The 16,516-nt window shown below is 44.6% G+C and overlaps 1 long non-coding RNA gene across 2 annotated transcripts in view; it reads right to left on the bottom strand.

Moving 5' to 3' along the window:
• LOC310706096 overlaps nucleotides 1-16,516 on the bottom strand; it is a 132,921-nt gene that overhangs the window by 65,284 nt on the left and 51,121 nt on the right. The window contains exon 3 of one of the 2 annotated variants that reach the window (XR_014525666.1): nucleotides 14,319-14,429. The exons of the other annotated variant lie outside the window; for it this stretch is intronic. This is a non-coding gene — a long non-coding RNA (uncharacterized lncRNA). Of the gene's footprint in view, nucleotides 1-14,318; nucleotides 14,430-16,516 lie in introns of those variants that run through there. 2 annotated transcript variants of the gene reach the window in all.

Raw genomic sequence — 16,516 nt, forward strand, 5'->3', positions numbered from 1 at the left:
TGAAGTGTATGTAACCCGAGGTACCACTGTATAGACATTCCAGTTCACAACGGCCTAGTACAAAGAGGCACTCTACTTCTTGGATATTTTTGTTGAGGGTCCAAATCTAGGGTGACTGAAAAGCTTGCCTTGAATGAGTGGGTAGTGCCGGGTGTCTCCATAACTACCAGTATTTTCTGCAGGATTTGCCATCGGACTGCCCAGCTGCAGCATCAACTCCACTGTCAACTTCTCCCCGTATATATCTTTTCAGGGAGCATATGGTTGATGGTATTACTCAGCGAACAGATGTGTCTTTACGATGCCTACAATTTCTACCATGCGTTCAAGAGACAAGGAGTTAGTCTATAAATGAAGTTTGGTAGTGCTTGATAAGGTCATTATCCTGGCCATTTTCATTATACATGACACCAGGCTGGTGGACCCAGAGAACCTGGGGCCATATATCTGAGGAAGGCCACATTTTTATGTGTTGAAGTGTGTAGATTGGCTGTTAAGACCACCTGATTTATCGCTGTTTTTACGGGGCCTCTGCTATGCTAGGATGATGGGTAACATGGCAATACGTTTCATTAATATCCCATAATGGAGTATTTATGATGCCACCATTGACTCATGGAGGCATATTTTATATCTCTGCATAGTAAGTTAAAAAGCTGGATAGTCACGAGTTTAGTGCAAGGGAATAATAATAATATTTTTTTAAATGTTCCATTGCACAAGCAGGGAACATGCTGGAAAGAAGTGAGGGAAGCCTCTGAGACTGAGAAAGCAACTGAGTCAAGAAGGGAATCTAGAAAAGGATCCAAAGTGATAAAATAATGAAGAAATCAATCGTCATTAAAGGTTGTGAAGGGGGAAGTTTCACTCTCCCTGACAGTGCTAATAGCAAAGTTTGGCATGAATGCTGTCTGGTATTGTTGCAGTGGGCATTCCATATTTACACCAGAAATAATAATTTTGAGGTTCTTCTTCTAGTCAGGGTTTCTAGAGCTAAGCAGGCACTGCGTCTCAGCTTTTCAGTGATGCCCAACATTTCTATATGTAAAAAAAAAACAGCCCTGTGCCATCCTAAAGATCACAAACTTATTGTGGAAAAAAGCTTTTCTGAATTATAGTCCACTTTTCTGAGCTGGAGCCAGCCAGGGCATGGCTGAAATGGGGTGTGCAGGCAGCTGATTTTCAGATATTCAGTGGAAAGAAGTGCTTTGAAAGAGGTCTCTATGTCTCCGAAAGCTCCTCTCAAAGATGCTATCTTAACCTGTGCTTCAAAACTGATTTTGCCTTTTGGCCAAGCCCTGCTGATATCTACCCCAAACATGACACAGAATTGCAGAATCGTAGAGTTTGAAGGGAACCCGTGTGGGTCATCTAGTCAAACCCCAGCAATGCAGGAATCTCAACTAAAGCATCCATGACAGGTGGCCAATGGGAATCAGGTGGGTGTGGCTTGGCTGAAAAGGCCCCGGGGACCAAATGTGGGGCCTAGCAGGCCCAATCAGGCCATAGAACAGAGGTTCTCCTCTCATGAAGAACTGAGGGGGACAATGGAGGGTGTATATGAATGATAAAAAATTGTTTTTATATGCGAAAACTGCAGCAAGGATATTGTTAGCCCAAAGACGGAAGCAAGAAGAAATGCCAACCAAAGAAGAGTGGCAAGGGAAACTGATGAACTATGCTGAGGTGGCGAGATTCACTGGGAAAATTTGGAACCAGTAGGAACAGACTTTCCTAAAGGAATGGAAGAAGTTTTCAATATATTTGGAAAGCAACTTTAACCAATTGACATCACCTGTAGGGTTAAAAGAAGTTTTGCAAGGAGTAATATATAAATTATTGTGAAAAGAATTAAGAATAGGTATTAAGATTTGAATTTATAGCTATAACTATAGTAACAAAATGCATAATTAGAAACAATTTTAGAAAACCATCAGTTGAGTTTGAAGGAAGTCTTAGGCTGTGATAGCCAAAGATTTTGAAATGATGTTTAAAAGGATGATATGCTAGAAAATATGTGTAAAAACCAATAAAAAAATATTATTAAAGAGAGGAAGACTGCACAAGAGAGGTCACCCGAAGGAATATTCTGGCCAATGAAGATTTTAAATTCGCATTATGAAGCAATCAAAGCAAGAATCGCTTTAAACCCCATGTGTAAAAATGCTCTCAATGCTGGCGCTGTTTTGGTTAGCGCTCGTCCCACAGTTAATGAAACGGTAATAATTTTACAAGTCAGTGAGTGGATTTACATAACTCATTAGAGAAATGAAACGCTTAGACTCAGTCATAGGCCAGACACTGTTCCAAAGGTTTCTGGTTTTTTTGCATCGAGGGAGCTTGCATTCCACTTTGCTTCCAACCCACCCTGGGAATGCCGCTGGGTTGTTGTTCTGTTTTCCATTCCATGTGCCAGGTCGCCAAAGAGCCTCCGGTGTGTCTTGTTACACAATACCCAGGGTGGTGAAAGTAATCGGACTCTGGAAATAGGGCCTGCCACTCAAGTTTCAGTGTAAATACCAAGTAACCGTAGCAGGTGCCCCTTTGTTCAAAGATCTCATCACCTGGCGTTTGAACCTCGGAGGAATACATGCAACTTAAAGGGCTGCATTCATCTGCAAGACAATGACAAGAGTATGGTTCTTCAAACCTCCTTTGTCTCTTGCAGAAAAACAAGGGTATGTCGGGAGCAGCCAGGACTCAAACCAGATCTGTGTGCTGCTGCCCCTGGTGCTCAGGAACTCGACTACACAGGCTAAAATGACCTTGCCAACAAAGGCCCGTATAATTAAAGCTATGGTTTCCCCAGTAGTGATGTATGGGAGTGAGAGCTGGACCATAAAGAAGGCTGATCGCCGAAGAATTGATGCTTTTGAATTATGGTGCTGGAGGAGACTCTTGAGAGTCCCATGGACTGCAAGAAGATCAAACCTATCCATTCTTAAGGAAATCAGCCCTGAGTGCTCACTGGAAGGACAGATCCTGAAGCTGAGGCTCCAATACTTTGGCCACCTCATGAGAAGAGAAGACTCCCTGGAAAAGACCCTGATGTTGGGAAAGATGGAGGGCACAAGGAGAAGGGGACGACAGAGGACGAGATGGTTGGATAAGTGTTCGCGAAGCTACCAGCATGAGTTTGACCAAACTGCGTGAGGCAGTGGAAGACAGGAGTGCCTGGCGTGCTCTGATCCAGGGGGTCACGAAGAGTCGGACACGACTAAACAAGTAAACAACAATCCTCTCAAGTAACAGCACTGCTCCATCCACTTAGACATCCCAGTGATCCAGCCTGACCAGGCCTGCCTATAAATGGTTCCAAGGCAGACCTCAGTGCCTGGACAACAATTAGATCAACAGCCTTGGCCTTTTAGGTGCCTACATTCCTAAATTTTCTTGTCTACTCCTTACTCTGTCTCTCGGAGCCTCTACTAGGGAGCATTCCTCTCTCCCTGAAATTGTAATCGTGTGGAGAAGAAAGCAAGGCCTAGGATGACTGTGGGTTCTACTTTACAGTGGGCGTTCCTTTATTTTAAGAAGTCCTGTTTGAAAATCCATTGATTTAAAGAGAAAGAATGATCAGTTGGTTGCATTTCATTTTCACTTTTAATTCACATGAATCCCAAAGCGGCTGACAAACAATAAAGAGCAAGACCCAGAACCATAAGACAGGAAGGCAGGAGGCTTACATGGCACCTGGTCACCAGCTTCCCCACTATGGAGAGATGTATTCTATGTTTACATTAGCACTGTACACTTTTAAATTAGCATAAGTAGATTTTTTGAAACTCTGTGTCTGAAGGAATGATGGCCGGCTGTGGAGCACACTTCCGCTCGCAGACAGCCTCAGCTGTCTGACCACGTGACCTTCGGGGTTTGGAGCACACTTCCACCTGCAGACAAAGTCACAACTGTCTGAACATCATGCCCTCTATCTAACCTTTGCTCTCTTAGTGGTCTGCGGTGCCCTGTCTGTGACCTTTGTCTCCTTCGTCATACATTGTTCAAGGAGGAAATGACATGGTGGAAACAGGTGCCAAAATAACTGTGTACCACCCCACGATCTCAGGACTGGAAGATGTGTAAAGGTCACAGTCCAAAATGTATCTGACTGGTTTTGCATATTGTGCTAATAAAAAGAGCCTCGACAGAGCTAGCTAGCAGCTTGCTTATGCACAGCTCACCTGCATTACCAACTCCTGCCTCATGTCCTTCACTTCATGTGGCTTTTACTATTGTTGCGGCATTTCCTCTATTTTTGGCAGTATATAAGTGGCCATGTTCTTAGCAGAGTGACTGGGATAAAGCAGATGGGAGTCCAGAGAGAAAAGGAAATGATAATACTTTACTGAGACAAACGGAACAAGAGCAGTATATAATGTGAAAGACGGTCACCCTGGTGTTGCAGCCGCTTCAACACATGGGAGAGATGGATTTATTTATTTATTCAAGATAGCTTGGATGGTGTCCAGTGCCATCAGACAAGTAGCTTTCATGGATCCTGGCACAAATAGTTTTTAATAGAGATTTAGTCTATATCCTATCTCAGTCCATATCATCAAAGCTCCTATCTAGATATCCTTCCCATAACTTCCAGAAACCCTCTATTCCTATTTGAAGATATTTCATATATACAGTGGTACCTCGGGCTAAGTACTTAATTTGTCCCAGAGGTCCGTTCTTAACCTGAAACTGTTCTTAACCTGAAGCACCACTTTAGCTAATGGGGCCTCCTGCTGCCGCCGTACCGCTGGAGCACGATTTCTGTTCTCATCCTGAAGCAAAGTTCTTAACCTGAGGTACTATTTCTGGGTTAGCAGACTCTGTAACCTGAAGTGTATGTAACCTGAGGTACCACTGTAAATTCATACTTCTGCACCCATGGTTGTCTGTTTCCTAGTACAGTGGTACCTCGGGTTAAGAACTTAATTCGTTCTGGAGGTCTGTTCTTAACCTGAAACTGTTCTTAACCTGAGGTACCACTTTAGCTAATGGGGCCTCCCACTGCCGCCGCACCGCCAGAGCACAATTTCTTTTCTCATCCTGAAGCAAAGTTCTTAACCCGAGGTAATATTTCTAGGTTAGCGGAGTCTGTAACCTGAAGCATCTGTAACCTGAGGTACCACTGTTCTGACATGGTAGACACCATTTTATTGTCTTAAAAGTAATTTGTAAACCAGAAGCATTCCTTCTTGGGATTTTAACTAACGATATACCAAGAGAAAGAGAAAGATTATTTCTATACGCAGCGACGGCAGCTAGGGTACTAGTAGCCAAGTACTGGAAAAGTGAACAGATCCCTACTAGAGTAGAATGGGAATTAAAGTTAAGCGAGTACTTGGAACTCGCAAAAATGACCGAATTATTAAGGAATAAACCAATCGATATAGTCCAAAAGGAGTGGGAATGCTTTAACACTTATCTAATGAGACAAGGTTCAACAAGCAAATTTGGTTGTGCCTAAAATAAATCGGTAAATAGTAAAAAATGTTTCCTTATACCAAGATGAGGACATGAATTGAAATACAGGGAAAAACTGTATCAGATAGATAGAATGAATCGTGGTGAGATAGACGGAAGTTGAAAATAAATAAAATAACAAAAGAGATCTATTCCAAAAGGGAAAGTACTTTGTTTGAGAACTGATGTTATGGGATAGTATTGTATAGTTAATTTCACTTCATTTTTGTCCATGTTTTTTCCCTTATTGTTTCTGTTCTTGCTTTGTTTCTTTGTTTTCTGTAGATTTGTTTGTTATGTCGAGTCTTGTTTGTATTTGCACAAAACTCAGTAAAAAATAGTAATTTGTAAATTGAGACTGTCAGGTAACCAATTGGTGGGAAAGGGACTTCAGTAACCTGGTTAATCATTAGACAAAGTAATAAAAAATATAGTTGAATGCAACTGTGTTTTACACAGCTTGTCATAGATTGCCATCTTTAATTTGTGAGAAATGTGTTAGATGATTAATCAGGCTGATCAGTCAATAAATGTTTTCCGTCCCCTATGCATGTTTTGTAGAGAATCATCAAGGAAGCCAATAAATAACCGCTTATTAACATGACAACAGGCTGAGTTTTGTCAGTCCTGGGCCACCTCACTGGGAACTTTGCTTAGGGATGAAAGTATAGTCAGGACAACGGAGCTGAAACACAGACCCTCTGGTGGACTGAATTGATGGTCCATTTATGCAGAAGATATCTACCAGCGCAGTTCCCCATCCCATGGAGCAAGGTTGTCTCTACCATTAGGCAAAGCTGACTACCTTGGACTGCAGCTACTGAGGAATCGTGCTGTCAGAGCATTTCCACCACAACGACAGCATCCCAGGGGGCGGGGCACACTTCCCGGGGCGGGGCAAGCGTCCTGGGGGGTGCGCCGGCCGCCACGAAAGTCCTAGGGGTGCCGCCCGTGGCATCCTGGGTGGGTGTGCCACCCGTGGCTTCCTGGGTGGGTGGTGCCCGTGACGAGCGTAGGGGGCAGCACGGCGATGTCACCCCCCCTCAGGGATGGCACCCAGGGTGAACCGCTCCCACCCACCTTTCTCCACCTCTGGGTGCTGCAGGAGGCACCACAACTATTACACAGAATGGATAGCAAGAGGTGGGGGGGGGGCAAATTTTGGCCTTGCACAGGACACTGCTAAAATTTGAGACTGTTGGAGGGCAGTTAAGACAGCAAACATGGAGAAGAAGTGGAATATTTTTGTCACCTGTTCAAGGCTTTGTTTTATTCACCTGGGATTTTCAGGTTGTTTAGTTTCCTGCTTGCTTATTTACGTGCTTCATGTTTAGTAAAGTGTGCATTTTTTATTATTAATCTCACTTCCCCTACAAAATTATTTTGTAAACCACTTTGGGAGGCTGTATACCTGGAAAACAGTACAGTGGTACCTCGGGTTAAGAACTTAATTCATTCCGGAGGTCTGTTCTTAACCTGAAACTGTTCTTAACTTGAAGCACCACTTTAGCTAATGGGGCCTCCTGCTGCTGCTGCCACGCCGCCGGAGCACGATTTCTGTTCTCATCCTGAAGCAAAGTTCTTAACCTGAAGCACAATTTCTGGGTTAGCGGAGTCTGTAACCTGAAGCATATGTAACCTGAAGCGTATGTAAGCTGAGGTATCACTGTATACAAAAGCCTTAAAATAAATCTCTCAATGCCTCACAGGCTCTTGAAAAGGCTGAAGGTCCCCAGAGATACATCATTTTCGCTCTTCACCTGAGATAAACTGTAGTGCCCTTTCCCACAGCCAGCTCACTCATATTTGTGTTGGAACATGGAGGGCACTTTCTGAGACCTCAGAACTGAACTCCCCCCCCCCAAAAAAGTGCTTTGACACCAATGGAGTCCACAAGCAACTGGAGAAGAGGGAACCAAGAATGGACCAAGCTGGAGAACATGTGAAGATTGAAGCTTACAAATTAGGAGTGAGAAGTGTAGAAACCACTTTGTTCAGCGGAGAAATAGTCTTTTCAGGAAGCAAAACTGAAGTACAGTGGTGCCCCGCAAGACGAATGCCTCGCAAGACGGAAAACTCGCTAGACGAAAGAGTTTTCCGTTTTGGAGGTGCTTCGCAAAACGAATTTCCTATGGGCTTGCTTCGCAAGACGACAATGTCTTGCGAGTTCCTGCTGGTTTTTTTTCCTCCCCCCCCCTTTTCTAAGCCGTTAGCCGCTTATCAGCTGATCCGATCAGCAGATAAGCCGCTAAAAGCCGCTAATAGCGCTAATCCGATAATCCGTCAATGGGCTTGCTTCGCAAGACGAAAAAACCGCCAGACGAAGAGAATCACAGAACGGATTCTTTTCGTCTTGCGAGGCACCACTGTAGGCCTGAACACAGCACAACATCAAATGGCTATGGTTATTTCTATAGAAGAACAGCTGGAACAGCTGGATGTTAGGAGTCGAAAGGGACTTGACTTACTACATGGGAAGAGAAAAAATACAAGCCCCCAGCCCTGACCATCTGTCCATCACAGGAGAAAGAAAAGAAAACCATGAGGTATAAGCACTTTCCTTTTGGAACATGTCTGCCACAGCAACCTGATTTGTCCAGGAAAAGATACTATAAACAATGTGTGCAGTTCATGTCTACCCCTCCCTCTTATTGCAATTACCACTCCACTTAACATGGAAGTTGGTACCAGATAAAACAGACAACAGTTTCCCTAAGATGCTTGTGTATATTTGCACAGAGATACTTGGCAATTTCCTTTTCAAGAAAAGACAGTTTTAAAAATTGGCCTTGAACATGAGATCTGTACAGTGGTGCCTCGCAAGACGAAATTAATTCGTTCCGCGAATTTTGTCGTCTTGCGATCTTTTTCGTCTTGCGAAGCACAGTGTCGGGAAAGTTTTGGAAAAGCTTCAAAAATCACCAAAGTCTTTAAAAACCTCAAAAAAGGCTACCACACCGCGTTCTATGAGTTGCTCCTCGAAGTCAAGTCGCAACTGTATTAACGGTGTTAAGAAAAAGGAAACAAACTTGCAAGACGTTTTCGTCTTGCGAAGCAAGCCCATAGGGGAATTCGTCTTGCGAAGCAGCTCAAAAAACAAAAAACCCTTTCGTCTAGCGAGTTTTGTGTCTTGCGAGGCATTCGTCTTGCGAAGTACCACTGTAAATGGAAGGAGGTTTTGCTGCTGCCTCCTGCTACAGCCTCCTAAAAAGCTTCTCAATGTTCTGGAGTCATCCTGAGCGGGATAGAATCATAGAGCTAGAAGGGACCACAGGGATCATCTAGTCAACCTCCGTGCAATGCATGACTCTTTCGCCCAATGTGGGGCTCGAAGCCACAACCTTGAGATTAAGAGTCTCATGCTGTGCCAACTGAGCTATCCCACATCACCAAAGCACATGTGGGGCTGCAAAGGGGATTTTTGCTGTTCCTGTTATTTAGTAGCATTGATTGTTGTTGTGGGTGCTAGTCCTAATAGTCTTCTTCTTGCTGGTTGTTGCTGCCATTGCTAATGTATATTATAATTTACCATATTTTTCGCTCCATAGGACGCACTTTTTCCCCTCCAAAAATGAAGGGGAAATGTGTGTGCGTCCTATAGAGCGAATGCAGGCTCCTTGGCTTCAGCGATAGCAACGCGAAGCCTCCAAAGCGCAGAGGGAGCTCTGCATCCGCGCTCCGGAGGCTTCGTGTTGCTTTCGCTGAAGCCTGGAGAGTGAGAGGGGTCGGTGCGAACCGATCCCTCTCCTTCTCCAGGCTTCAGGGATAGCCGCCTGGAGCCTTTGGAGCGCAGCGCGAGTTCCTGCTGTGCTCCAAAGGCTTAAGGTGGCTATCAGCGACGTGCCTGTCATGCGAAGCCGGAGGAGGAACAGAAGGGTCTGCTTCTGTTCCTTCATCCCGCTGCCCTGAAGAGGCTTGGCGCGGTTATCCCAGAAGCCAGAACAGCCACATGGTATCCCAGAAGCCAGATCCCTCTTGCTGTTCTGGCTTCTGGGATTCAGAATATTTTTTTCTTGTTTTCCTCCTCCCAAAACCAGGTGCGCCCTATGGTCCGGTGTGCCCTATGAAGCGAAAAATACGGTAGTTATTGGTTGGTGGCATTGTTACCTATTGCTGCTATTTACATTGTGCTTTTATTAACTTATTTATTGATTAATTTATAAACCACTTCCCAGCTAAATGTTTCCAAAGCAATGTACAATAAACAAAATGTATGATAGAAATAAATACACAGCAGTTTAAAAGCAAAAAAGGTTTTCAATATATTTGGATTAGATGTGTACATTATTATACACATACCAATTTCATGACATTCAGATTCACAACCCTTCTATGATGTCTTGATCTATGTACAGTCATACAGCTGCTTCAGGTTGCATTTTTTCGGGTTGCGGACTGCCGAAACCAGGAAGTACCGGAACGGGTTACTTCCGGGTTTCAGTGCTCGTGCATGCACAGAACCACTAAATTGCTTTTTGCGCATGTGCAGAAGCGCCAAATTGCAACACGTGCATGCGCAGACGGGCGCTACAGGTTGCAAACGTGCATCCTGCACGGATCACGTTTGCAACCCGAGCATCCACTATATTCTCTTTGGGATCTTTGGATCAGTAGCGAAGGAAGCTGCTCGGGCGCCTGGGGTAGCGTGCCCAGGGACAGGGTGCACCACAGAACCTCCAGAGTCTGCCTGCCTCCTCCCACTTAGCCGCCCTACAGCTGGGGGGCAGGCAGCAGGCAGACCGTTTGGGGCAGAGTGGAGCCTGCGGGCACCCAAGCCACCGCGTCACTCCCAGGAGAGACGCATTGCTCGGGCGCACTGCAGGCCCCATGGTGAGTGCCACCTGGCATTTTGTCACACACACACCCAGTGGTGACACCTGGGGCAGACCGCACCCACTGCACCCCCCTTCCTCCACCCCTGCTTTTGATACATATGTATCAAAACACACACATTTCAGTGTGTTTCATGCGCAAGGGTCACACACTACTTATGTCTCCTTTTGGACTTAGAATAGTATCTTCTCCTTCCTCCATGAAATATGAACTCCACTCAGTTGTCACAGGCTGGTCCATACTATTAAATAGAGTAACACAGAGACTGCTAAAGGCGCATGCCTGGGTTCCACTTCCCTCCAACATTATAATTTAAGGTGTCTTTGCCTGGCTTCTGCTAGAAGTGAAACTGCAAGCAACACCAAGTATGAAAGATGTGCTAATGGGTGTGCACACAGGAGAAAGAATGAGAAGTCAGGTTGTCCCCTCCATCAGCAAGGGTCAAGGCCTAGTTCACCCATATGCATGCAAATAATTTTGTGTGGCACTCCAACCTAAAGTGAGTGTGAGTGTATGCTTGAACACTCACAATACAACTCCTTGCAAGTAGGAAACATGCTCAGCCAAGAGAAGGGACATTTACTTCTGTATATTTGTGTAATTCTATAAAGATGAACTATAAGTATTTCTTTATAATCACCTCTACATTTGTAACCTTTGGAGATACTCCTGAATCTTCTGTTTTCCCAGAAGATGAAAATGGAGATGTATAGGTGAAAATCAGTGATTTTGTGGTACTTGTACATCGTTTCAGTTGTTCTGTTGACGTAGATATTTACACGACCGCCAGGTTATTTTTAAGAAATAAAAGCAGAACACCACATGTATGGGCAGTCCACAATAGTAGCTGTGCACAAAATAAAGTATTCCAGTATGTACATTTCTTTCCAATCCTGCATCACATTTTTCAGCTGCCCAAATCCCTTAACTGTTAAATATATTGGAATTTGATACTTCTTTACATCTGGCCATTTTGCCAAAATCTTTCTCAGTTATATGGGAATTCTATCCTTCCTTCCATCTGGTCATTTTAAAGTTTATGCATTTTACAGGGCAATCCTATGCATGTCTACTTAGAAGTAAGTCTCATTGGGTTCAATGAGACTTATTCCCAGATCGGCATGTACAGGATGGCTGTCTTAGACATTTATGGATCCATTGGGATATGGGATTTTGGAATGAATGAACTCTGTTCTCATTTGCACTGATGATCTAGTGAGGGAAAGAAAGCCAGAAGCCTGCCACATTCAAATAGCTTAAATGGGAAGAAATGAATCTAATATAGCTGCTAAGAGCTTTTATGTGCAATGGTGTTTATAATGGAACTCCTTTATTTGAACTATTGCATATGATAGAGATACCGAAGAGAATCATCTTGGTGGGCAATGGTGGAGAGAATTGGCTCATGAAGTATGAGAATAAAACACCAGCTGGAATTTCTTTCTAAGCATTTGGCTCACTAACAATGGAAAGACCTTTCGGTGACCTGAACTAGATCAGCTGTTGAAAAGCAACTTGTAGCATCTGAACAGAATTCAAAAGCTGTGGCTGAACTCCTTTGCAGTACTGACTGGCACCCAAAAAAGTTCAAGTGCTCCAGTAGAATACCTCTCTTATTGATTTCAAGTAGTGCAAATTAAACAGCATATCTTGGTTGGATTAAATGCAATGTTCAAAAGGGAACACGAATTGCATTGCATACTCAAGAGGGCTCTGGACATGAATACAAATTAGAGAAGCATAAGGACAGTAAAAATGTACACCCCCAAAAAGTCATCTCTGGAAGATTGGGGGCAAGGGGGCTGCAGGGTAAAGGAAGGGAAGCTGAAGTCCTGATGCATGATGCCAGATCTTGTCTTCACTGTACATAGCACATAAGCCATTGCACAATTATAAAAACCAAAATAACAATTATACCCATGGAATTCCAGACAAATGATATTTCAAAACAAATGATCACTCCTGCAGGCAAATGCTATCTCAGCTTCTAAATTTTTGAAGGCATTTTCTTTCATTAATGCCGAATAATGACATCCTATGCATAATATATTATCAGCTGGGAAGCTGCACTCCCCACGCCGCTAACTAATCATCACCTATACAAAGAAAAATTTTGATGCCCGAATTACTCATACAGGAGACACTGTAAAATACAACGTATACAGTGTCCCACTTTTCAGCTGAACCACAGATAGATGGGCAGATGAAGCTGGAATCTTATACAGTGGTTAATAACTTAATTCGTTCTGGAGGTCCGTTCTTAACCTGAAACTGTTCTTAACCTTGAGGCACCACTTTAGCTAATGCTGCCGCTGTGCGATTTCTGTTCTCATTCTGAAGCAAAGTTCTTAACCCGGGTAATATTTCTGGGTTAGCGGAGTCTGTAACCTGAAGTGTCTGTAACCCGAGGTACCACAGCATTTTGCTTTTAAACAAGCTGTAGGCATAGTTCTTTATACTGCTAAACCTTGATCCCTAGATAATGAAGTCTCAAAATTTGGGGCACACACCACCCAAAGTTAAGCGGTTTTAAGCCCAATTTAGCACAGGATTTACGGGGCACTCCTCTGCATGTTTACTTGGAAGTAAGTCACACTAGGTTTAGTGGGCTTCATTCTCAGATAAGTGTTGATAGGATTGCAGTTTCCAATCTCTCTGCCATGGGATATTAGTCTCCAATAAACACAAAAGGCCAGTCTTTTCTGTTGGAAAAGCTACCTTCAAGGTGTTCAGTAAAGTCCTTTAAAACTTTTTGTTTTTGCTAAAACTAAATTCTCCATTTAGAAAAGGGCACAAGAAACATTTATATTATTGGCTTACATAAGTTGCCTACAGAAGTGGCTTATTAATAAATATAGGCGTGCTCTGGCCCACGAAGCGTCGGACACAACTAAACAACAACAACAACGACCTTGACAGAAGTCCAGCAAAATTATATGTAAAATCAGTTCCAACTACAGTCACACCTTGGAAGTTGAACGGCTTAGTTCTCAAATGTTTTGGCTCCCAAACATCACAAATCTGGAAGTGACTGTTCTAGTTTATGAACTATTTTTGGAAGCCGAACATCTGACGGAGCTTCCGCAGCTTCCTGCAGCCAATCAGAAGCCACGCTTTGGTTTTTGAACATTTGGGAAGTCGAATGGACTTCTGGAACCAATTCCGTTCGACTTCCAAGGTACGAGTGTATATTCAAGATCTATGTGCCACTGTGAACTAAAAAACCTGTCAATAATAAGAACCCTGGAAACTGCTCTTAAATAAGCAGGTAGTTTGCCAGGGACGCGGGTGGCGCTGTGGGTAAAAGCCTCAGCGCCTAGGGCTTGCCGATCGAAAGGTCGGCGGTTCGAATCCCCGCGGCGGGGTGCGCTCCCGTTGCTCGGTCCCAGCACCTGCCAACCTAGCAGTTCGAAAGCACCCCCGGGTGCAAGTAGATAAATAGGGACCGCTTACTGGCGGGAAGGCAAACGGCGTTTCCGTGTGTTGCACGGCTTTGTCACGCTGGCCACGTGACCCGGAAGTGTCTTCAGACAGCGCTGGCCCCCGGCCTCTTAAGTGAGATGGGCGCACAACCCTAGAGTCTGTCAAGACTGGCCCATACGGGCAGGGGTACCTTTACCTTTAGTTTGACAATATACCTTAGATTCTACGCTTCCAGAAACTTTCAGTGCCCCTGCATGTGAATACCAGGAAGTGAGGTCATATTGCTCGCCCAATCAGTGTTGAGCACACTGTAGTCTCCACCCCCTTGATGTCCATGCATTGGCATGGAAATCTAAACTGACGGAGCTTATGCATGTGTGTCAGTGGTCATTGCATGGACATCTAGTGGTGGGGTCAGTGATGTGCTTGATGGCAGCAACAACAGCAGTGGCCCCCACTTCCTGGTAATTGTGTGGAGCACACTTCCCATTATTAGCATGGGGTATCCTTCACTCAACTGTTTCTGTAGCCATGTCTGCCAGGTCCCATAAATTGCATTGCCAAGCTACACACACGAAAGCAATACAAAGGTGAAGATCGTGTTACGGGTATAGGTGATGGATGACATCTTTATGTGCTCACAGTCCTGAAGTCCTTCAGAATGAACAAAGGCCTAGATACGTTTTCTCTACGACTCAGGAACAAAGGAGAAATAACTAAACATTTTGTCTCCATTTTAATTTTATTTAGCTATGTCATCTTAAGAAACACATACTGGGACGTAATTCAAAAGGGTGCAGTTTCTAAGACGATTGCAGAATATAGTGTGTTGTCCTATTGTTTCCACACGCTCATGAGAAATGTGGAGTTCCTCTGGCTTTCCTCCCCCCCACCCCGGAAGAAAAGCCACAGAGTCGTCATGGCAACACTATCTATGTAGACATAAGTCAAAAGCAAGGCCTCAGGTATCATGACTCTTTGTTGTTCATCACCTTCTGTGGGTTAACAGTTCCCAGGTTCATTAAATTTGCTTTATTCAGTCTCTGTGTTACAGACTTACACTGTCAGACTTTGCTGTGATACTCCATTGACAGATTTCTCTCTCTTTCCATAAAACAGAATGTGAAGGGAATCACTCGACATGAAAAGAAGGAAATTTTGCACACTTAAAAGGTGAAGGGTAAAGGGACCCCTGACTGTTAGGTCCAGTTGCAGATGACTCTGGGGTTGCGGTGCTCATCTCGCTTTACTGGCCAAGGGAGCTGACGTACAGCTTCCGGGTCATGTGGCCAGCATGACTAAGCCGCTTCTGGCGAACCAGAGCAGCGCACGGAAACGCCGTTTGTCTTCCCGCTGGAGCGCTACCTATTCATCTACTTGCAATTTGATGTGCTTTCGAACTGCTAGGTTGGCAGTAGCTGGGACCGAGCAATGGGAGCTCACCCCATCGCGGGGATTTGAACTGCCGACCTTCTGATCGGCAAGCCCTAGGCTCTGTGGTTTAACTAACAGCGCCACCTGCATCCCTTTGCACCTGGAAGCAAAACCTACTGGTTGGGCAGTGGTTGGACAGTGTTCTCGAAGCTACCAGCATGAGTTTGACCAAACTGCAGGAGGCAGTGGAAGACAGGAGTGCCTGGCGTGCTCTGGCCCATGGAGTCATGAAGAATTGGACATGACTAAATGACTAAACAACAACAAAACCTACTGAACACAGTAGGACTTCCATTCAGAGAAACATGCATGGGATTGCACTGATATCATCGGGCAGTACTGTCTGAATCTGTGTGCCCGCATCACATATGCTGAATTTACCCCCACAGTCTTTCCACATTGGGTGAGAAGGTCTGAAGGGAGATTCTTTGTGAAGTCATCTGAAAGCGCAAATAATCCTCCCCAGGATTGGGTACCCAATCATGGGCAATTTATTGTCTACCACATCCCCATTCCCATGAAAGTGTAAGCACAGGCTTCCCCAACCTGGTGCCCTCCAGACATTTTGGATCACTTCCGCTAGCCTCAGCCAGGACTGTAACACCTCCTCTATCCATATAAACCTCCCCAGATTGTGTGATCATCATCTGGGGCCCTTCAGCTCATGAACAGGCCTTTTCTGTAGTGGCTTCTCATTTGTGAAATGTTCTCCCCAGGTGGTTCGGCTGGCACCTTCATTATACACTTTCAGGGTAGGAAAAATCCATGCCAAACTTCTGAGCATCGGAATTTCCCCAGCGGACTCCCTAAAGATGAACTTATGCTCAGCCAAAAGCCTTATAGAGCAAAGATTAGCAGACATTGAAAATCAACACAACCTCGCCTGGGGTGGGGGTGTTTGCTCCCCCAGGTATCACGGAATAACCCCACCACTTGGCCTTCCATCATACATGTCATCTCTTTCATCTGTACCACACCGACTTGCATTTATTCGTGCAAGGTTCAATGTCCTTCCATCGAACCTGCTGAGCCACAGATTTTCCAAGGGTTTGGTGTCTCTGCTATGTGTGTGTGACGGGAAAACTGTTGAATCTCTTCCACATATAATGTTCAACTGCCCCCTACATAGCATAGCCAGGACTAAATTCCTAGGTCCTGCTTTACTGCGCTTGGTGGGCAGGCCTGTTGAGTCACACGCCGCACTACTTTTGCAGGATACAGATCCTTCGGTAACTCTGCAGGTGGCGAGATTCCTGAACGCGGTTATCTCACACACAAAAACAACCAAAACAACAACAACAACACCAAAACTAATCGGACAGTTACGATGAGAGTGCATGTCGGACCTCGTCTTCAGTTTTCCTTTTTC

The sequence above is a fragment of the Podarcis liolepis genome, assembly GCF_965112155.1.
Source record: "Podarcis liolepis genome assembly, chromosome: 4".
NCBI classification, from domain to species: Eukaryota; Metazoa; Chordata; class Lepidosauria; order Squamata; family Lacertidae; genus Podarcis; species Podarcis liolepis.